Source organism: Colobus angolensis, unplaced genomic scaffold (assembly GCF_000951035.1).
Source record: "Colobus angolensis palliatus isolate OR3802 unplaced genomic scaffold, Cang.pa_1.0 Scaffold82, whole genome shotgun sequence".
NCBI classification, from domain to species: Eukaryota; Metazoa; Chordata; class Mammalia; order Primates; family Cercopithecidae; genus Colobus; species Colobus angolensis.
The window spans coordinates 1,696,569-1,705,124 of record NW_012122043.1 but is presented as its reverse complement, the minus strand read 5'-3'; positions in this window follow the sequence as shown (position 1 = coordinate 1,705,124).

Below are 8,556 nucleotides of genomic sequence, written 5' to 3'. Positions count from 1 at the left end.
AACCCGCCACCAGAGCCAGCACCCTGCGAACTTTAGATAGAGCAGACTGAAATGGTCTATAAAATAAGTGTTTTGTGTTACCAAAGAGAAAAGGGGGAGAAATGGAAACCATAAGGATAGAACAATTCCATTTTTAAAGAGAAAAAATAAGGAGATTGGAAAAAGTACCAAGTGGAAGTAACGTCAGCAAGCTGGCAGCATAGGGGACCCCCTGCTTTTAACCACCCATTGCAACAAGAATTTGGCAGCCATCCACACACAAAAGTGCCTTTGTGGGAACCTCAGGACTCTGGTAGGAGGTTGTGAAACCCTGATGGAGCCCAGCTGAGAAGGGCTGTTTTAGGAGTGCAGGTTTGCACCCAGGCGGCAGGCTCACCAAATGGGGTCCTTTGTGTATCCAGAAATGGCCTCATCCCCCTATGGACTCAACAACAGCCTTGTTTGGCTCTCCTGACACAGGAACCATCTGCCCAGGGACCTCCTGGAAGATACACTCGTCCATCCCCCAGAAGGCAGGCCCACCAACCTTGGTTCCACCGCAGATTCTGAGATAGCCCTGTAAGTCAGCTGCAACCCCTCAGCTGAGTCTGAAAGCAGTCCTGCCTTCCCAAGGACTTGCTGGGAGACACTTGTCTGAGTTGGGCCACAAAATCCCACAAAAGTTGTTGAAATGGTTCTGAGTTTACTCCATCCTTCCCCAGTCACAGTCCTGGAGGAGTCCTGCCCACCCAAGGATCACTGAGAGACAAGCCCATCTGCACCCCGGGAGGCAGGCCCACCAATCTACAACCGCACGCCGGGAGGCAGGCCTACCAATCTACAACCGCACGCCGGGAGGCAGGCCTACCAATCTACAACCGCACGCCGGGAGGCAGGCCTACCAATCTACAACCGCACGCCGGGAGGCAGGCCTACCAATCTACAACCGCACGCCACGAGGCAGGCCTACCAATCTACAACCGCACGCCACGAGGCAGGCCTACCAATCTACAACCGCACGCCACGAGGCAGGCCTACCAATCTACAACTGCACGCTGGGAGGCAGGCCTACCAATCTACAACCACATGCCGGGAAGCAGGCCTACCAATCTACAACTACACAGGTTGAAAGAGCCCTGTGACCCAGCTCCAGCCCCACTCAGCCATGGTCTGAAGGCAGTCCTGCCCATCCCAAGAACCTGACAGGAGGCATGCCCATCTGTGCCCCCAGAGGCAGGCCTACAGACCTCAGTCTCGGCTGTGAACCTTAAAGCAGCCTTGTGACTTGGTTTCATCCCCTTTTAACCACAGTCTGGGATCAGTCCTGTCTGTCAGGAACTCACCCAGTGATTGAGTGCACCCTTGTCCCTGAGCTAGCCCTATTCCTCAAAGTCTTAGAGGCAGTCCAGTCTGCCCAGGGACCAGACATGATCAATGCCTGCGCCAATCCTGAATAAGCCCACCAACCCAACCACAAACCCCACTGCATACTCAGCAGCAGCCATGTGACTAAACTAATCCTGGAGGCAATCCCTTCAGAGACCCAATAGATCTTTATCTGCCAAAATCAGTCTGTAAAGGCTGAAAGAGGTGTTTGCTCCTTCAAATTGAGACACCAATGCAAGGCTCTATGAATAATAAAGAATCAGGCCAACATGATGCCACAGCTGGGTATGGTGGCTCATGCCTGTCATCCCAGCACTGTGTGAGGCTGAGGCAGGTAGGTTACTTGAGGTCAGGAGTTCGAGACCAGCCTGGCCAACATGGTGAAATCTCGTCTCTACTAAAAATACAAAAATTAACCGAGCATGATGGTGCATGCTTGTAATCCCAGCTATTCGGGAGGCTGAGGTGGGAGAATCGCTTGAACCTGGGAGATGGAGGTTGCAGTGAGCTGAGATTCTGCCACTGTACTCCAGCCTGGGCAACAAGAGCAAAACTCTGTCTCAAAACAAACAAACAAAAAAATAACATCAAAAGAAACTAGTAAAGCTCCAGTAAGTGATCCCAAAGAAATGAAGATCTATACATTGCCTGACAATTCAAAACAATCATCTTAAAGAAACTCGATAACATGTGAGATAACTCAGACAACCAAAAAAAAAGAAAAACAAATGCATAAAATGTAAAGTTTAAACCATAAAAAACCAAATAGAAGTCCTAGAGCTGAAAAACACAGTGACAAAATTGAAAAATTCAATAAAGAGCTTCAACAGACTTGATCATACAGAAGAAAGAATCAGTAAACCTGAAGACAAATTATTTAAAACTCACCAATTAACCAAAAAAAAAAAAAAAGAATAAAAAAGGAGTAAAGAATAAAGAGTGAAAAAAGGCATAAGGGACATATGGAGACAAACAAGAAAATAAATATGTGAATTATAGAAGTCTCAAAAGAAGACAGAAACAAAGAGCAGAAAGTTTATTTAAAGAAACAAAGGCAGAAAACTTTTCTAAGTTGGGGTAGACATGGACAGATTCCATATGGATGTGGATATATGTTGATGCAAAGTTCAACATATGAAAACCTATAAATGTGACACACCATATTAACAGAATAAAGGATAACAATCATATGGCCATCTCAATAGATACAGAAAAAGTATTTGATAAAATTCAACATCCTGCTTTGGTAAACTCTCAACAAATTAGATACAGAGGAATATACCTCAGTGTAATAGAGAACATATATAACAAGCCTACAGTTAACATTATACTCAATAGTGAAAAGCTGAAAGCATTTCCTCTAAGATCATGAACAAGACAAGGGTGCCCACTCACCCCCTTTTTTTTTTTTTTTCCTATTTTGAGACAGAGTCTCTCACTCTGTTGCCCAGGCTGGAGTGCAGTGGCGCGATCTCGGCTCACTGCAACCTCCGCTTCCCGGGTTCACACCATTCTCCCGCCTCAGCCTCCCGAGTAGCTGGCTGAGACTACAGGCACCCACCACCATGCCCGGCTAATTTTTTTTTTTTCAGTAGAGACGGGGTTTCACTGTGTTAGCCAGGGTGGTCTAGATCTCCTGACCTTGTGATCCACCTGCCTTGGCCTCCCAAAGTGCTGGAATTACAGGCATGAGACAGCACGCCCAGACAACATGATCTCTTTTTTAAAAAACTTTTATTTTAGGTTTAGGGTTACATGTGCAGGTTTCCTATATAGGTAAACTCGTGTCACAGGGGTTTGTTGTATGGATTGTTCCATCACCCAAATACTAAACCTAGTACCTAGTAGTTATTTTTTCTAATCTCTCCAACCTCTTACTCTCCACCCTCAAGCAGGACTCAGTGTCTGTTGTTTCCCCTTTTTTGTATCCAAATGCTTTAATCATTTATCTCCCACTTAATATAAGTGAGAACATGTGGTATTTAGTTTTCTGTTCCTGTGTTAGTTTGCTAAGAATAATAGCCTCTAGCTCCGTCCACATTCCTGCAAAGGACATGATCTCGTTCTTTTTTATGGCTGCTTAGTACTTCATGGTGTATATGCACCATATTTTTTTGATCCAGTCTACCACTGATGGGCATTTATGTTGATTCCATGTCCTTGCTATTGTGAATACAACTACAGTGAACATATGTGTGCATATATGTCTTTAAGGTAGAACAATTTATATTCCTTTGGGTACATACACAGTGATGAGATTGCTGGGTCAAGTGGCAGCTCTGTTTTTACCTCTTTGAGGAATCACCACACTGCTTTCCACAAGGTTGAACTAATTTACATTCACACCAACAGTGCGTATGCATCCCCTTTTCTCTGCAATCTCACCTGCATCTATTATTTTTTTACTTTTAATCACAGCCATTCTGACTAGTGTGAGATGGTACCATATTGTGGTTTTGATTTGCATTTCTCTAATGATCAGTGATATTAAGCGTTTTTTATATGCTTGTTGGCTGGATACGTATGTCTTCTTTTGAAGAGTGGACATGATCTCTTATATATACAAAATTCTAAAAGTTCCACCAAAAAACCTGTTACAAGTAATAAATGAATTCATTAAAGTTGCAAGACACAATATCGACACACAAAAGTTAGTTGTGTTTTTATGCACTAACAATTAACTATCTGAAAAGGAAATTAAGAAAATTACCCCATTTACAATAGCATAAATACAACAAACTACTTAGCAATAAATTTAAGTGAGGTAAAAGAACCTTGCTTAAATACTTAAATAAAATACTTAGCAATAAATTTAAGGCAGGTAAAGGATCCTTGCTTAAATTTGTTGCTAAGTATTTTATTATTTTTATGCTATTGTAAATGGCATTATTTTCTTAATTTCTTTTTCAGATAGTTCATTGTTAGTGCCTAAAAACACAACTAATTTTGTATGCTGATATTGTATCTTGCAATTTTAATGAATTCATTATTACTTCTAACAGGTTTTTTGGTGGAACTTTTAGAATATATACTGAATACTATAAATAAATACTATAAATACTATAAAATATAGAACATATACTGCAAACTATAAAATATTGATGAGATAAATTAAGGTACAAACAAATGGAAGATATTTTATGTTCATGGATTGGAAGAATACTGTTAAAATGTCCATACTACCCAAAGCAGTCTACAAACTCAATGCAATGTCTATCAAAATTCCAATGGCATCTTTTTTACAGAAATAGCAAAAACAATCTTAAAATTTGTATGGAATCACAAAATACTCTAATCAGCTAAAGCAAACTTGCAAAAGAAGAACAAATCTGGATATATCACACATCCTGTTTTCAAGTATATTACAAAGCTGTAGTAATCAAAACAGTATGATACAGTCATAAAAACGGATAGAGTCCAGAAATAAACTCACACATATGCAGCCTACTAATCTTTGACAAAGGGACCAAGAATATATAATAGCAATAGGAGCCCCTTTGGCAAATGGCGCTTGGAAAGTTGGATATCTACATGCAGAAGAGTGAAATCAGACCCTTCTCTTACACCATATACAAAAAATAAATGGATTAAAAGTGTAAATTTAAGACCCGAAACCGTAAAATTTCTAGAAGAAGATATAAGGAAAATACCCCCTTGACATTGGTCTTGACAATGACTTTTTGGATATGACACCAAAAGCACAGGCAACAAAAGCACAAATAAAAAGTGGGTCTACACCAAACTAAAAAGCTCTGCACAGCAAAGGAAACAATAAAATGAAAGTCAATCTACAGAACTGGTGAAAATCTTTGTAAACCACATATCTGAATTAGATTTATGTCCAAAATACTTAAGAAATTCATACAACTTAACAGCAAAAAAACAAATAGCCTGATTTTTTAAATGGGTAAAAGATCTGAATAGAAATTTTTTCAAAGAAAATGGCCAACAGGTATATGAAAAGGTGCTCATCTAATCATCAGGGAAATGAAAATCAAAACCACAATGAGACATCGCCTCACACCTGTTAGGATGGCCATTATCAAAAAGACAAGAGATAACAAGTGTTGACAAGAGTGTGGAGAAAAGGGAACCCTTGTGCACAACTGATGAGAATGATCAGTACAACCATTATAGAAAACAGTATGGAGATTTCTCAAAAATTAAAAATAGAGTTACCACATGAACCACCAATCCCACTAGTGGGCGTATATCCAAAGGAAATGAAATCGCTATGTCAAAGAGATACCTGCACTCCCATCTTCATTGCAGCATCATTCCTAATAGCCAAGAAATGGAAACAACTTAAGTGTCGGTGGATGGAAGGATGGATGGATGGATGGATGGATAGAGAAAATTGATGCATATATGCAATGTAATACTATTCAGCTATACAAAGGAAGGAAACCCTGCCTTTTGCAACAACATGGATGAACCTGGAGGACATTATGCTCAGTGAAATGAGCCAGACACAGAAGGACAAACACTGTATGATCTCACTTGTATGTGGAATCTTGAAAACTCAAATTCATAAAAGCAGAGAGTAGAAGGCTGGTTGTCAATAGCTGGGGGTGGCGTGGGGCTTGGGGTTAGTCAAAGGACGCAAACTTTCAGTTAGACAGGACAAGTAAGTTCTGGGGTCTTGTGTACGGCATGGTGACTGTAGTTAATAGTACTGTGTTGTTTATTTGAAATTTGCTAAGAGTAGATTGTAAGTGTCCTCATCTCACACACACATGTGCACACATCCACCTCATGTCACATGCACAAACACACACCCCCTACCTCACACACACGTGCACATCCACCTGTCACACACACGCACACACACCTCTCACACACACGTGCACACACCCCTCATGTCACACACACATGCACACACACCCACCTCATCTCACACACACATGCGCACACATCCACCTAATGTCACATGCACATACACCCACACCCACCTCATCTCACACACACGCGCACACATCCACCTGTCACACACACATGCGCACACATCCACCTCATGTCACACACACATGCGCACACACCCACCTCATGTCACACACACATGCGCACACACCCATCTCATCTCACACATGCACACACATCCACCTCATGTCACACACACATGCACATACAAGCACCTCATCTCACACACATGCACACACACCCACCTCATCTCACACACACACACATATACCTACCTCATGTCACACACGTGCACACACCCACCTCGTCACACACACGTGCACACACCCACCTCGTCACACACATGTACACATCCACCTGTCACACACACATGCACATACAAGCACCTCATCTCACACACATGCACACACACCCACCTCATCTCACACACACGCACATATACCCACCTCATGTCACACACGTGCACACACTCACCTCGTCACACACACATGCGCACACCCACCTCGTCACACACACACGCACACACACACACCTCGTCACACACACACGTGCACACATCCACCTCATGTCACACACACATGCACATACAAGCACCTCATCTCACACACATGCACACACACCCACCTCATTTCACACACACGCACATATACCCACCTCATGTCACACACGTGCACACACCCACCTCGTCACACACACATACGCACACCCACCTCGTCACACACACACGTGCACACACCCACCTCGTCACACACACATACGCACACCCACCTCGTCACACACACACGTGCACACACCCACCTCGTCACACACACATGCACACACACCCACAAATGGGAAGTATGAGAGGTGATGGATGTGTTCATTAATTTGATCATGGTCATCATTTCATGATGTGTATGGATAGCAAATCATTATGTGTACACCGTGAATATATACAATTTTTATTTGTCAATGATACTTCAATAAAGTTAAGGGAAAAAAGCACCAAGTGGAGCTAAAGTGGTAACAGTCCCCATCAGAAGGCCAGACCCCCGACATGGGGAGGGTCAGTGGGGACTGCTGCAGCAGGCAGGGGCTGGGCTGTAAGGACCAAGAGGGAGCTCAGCTCTTGGACACACTGAGGTGGGAGTTGGAACAAAGACCTCCCCGTGGAGATGACATAAGCCCACAGGCTCCTCCTCTACAGGTTCACAGCCACAGGGCTACAAAAGACCACCCACTGTCTGCTTCCATCTGGGTGACACTGAACCTCTACAGACAAGAAGAGTAGGCAAGGAAGCCTTCACTATACAGTGCAGGGCTGTGGCTGTCCACGTGGGAAAGATAAACAGGGGTCTGTACTTCGTGGTGTCAGCACAAACATATCTTCATCACTCTCTTGTGGAATACGGACCGAAAGGTGAAAAGCAAGGCCTCACCACATGGAGACGACAGCGGAGGAGAACACGCCTGGCCGCGGGCCGGAACAAGCCTTCCCAGAGACAAAAGCCTACGCGGCAGAGGCAAAGGGGACGATGGCGAGGCATGCGTGCTCCAAACTGCGTGTACAGGCACGGCACCGTGAGACTAGGCCATAGAGCATGCAAGATGCTCCCATAAGCAATAAAAAATACGGTTTCATAGGAAAAGGGGGCAAAGATCACGCACACACATAATTCACCGACATGGAACTCTAAGTGGTCAATAAATTAATGTATGAAAAAGCCCCGAACTTCATCCATCATCAAGGAAATGCAAACCGATGCTTTCCAACAGATGGTGCAGTGTAAAACCTTCACGCAGAGAGCAGGTCCACATCCCACCCAAGGAGGTACAAATGAAAAGCAGAATCACAAAACAGGAGAAAGGCGGCAGGTTTAGCTGCATCTCATTCTGTTTCCGTAAAATCCAGGCACTGGAGCAAGGTAACACGTGTGTGCACGTCCCACCGCATGCTGGTGGCTCAGGGCCTCCTTCGATTATTCTACCACTTTTTGTTTTTGTTTTTGAGTTGAAATAGTGTATCAGGTCAGAGCCAGGTTTTGAAAGGCCTTGAAGCTTACAAGGTGGCAGGCAGTTACTTAAAGAAAAATCACAAACAATTCAGCATGGAGGCACAGCCTGTGCGGGAAGTTTCTGTTTTCCAGTTAATCAAACGAAGACACGGGCTGAGGCAGATGGGGGCTGGTGGGAAGGAGGGAGGGAGGCAGGTGCCGGCACTCCAGGCTCCAAGAAAAGCAGGCTAGGCCAGGCCCTGTCCCTGTGATGTCCAAGGAAGAAAACCCTGACCGA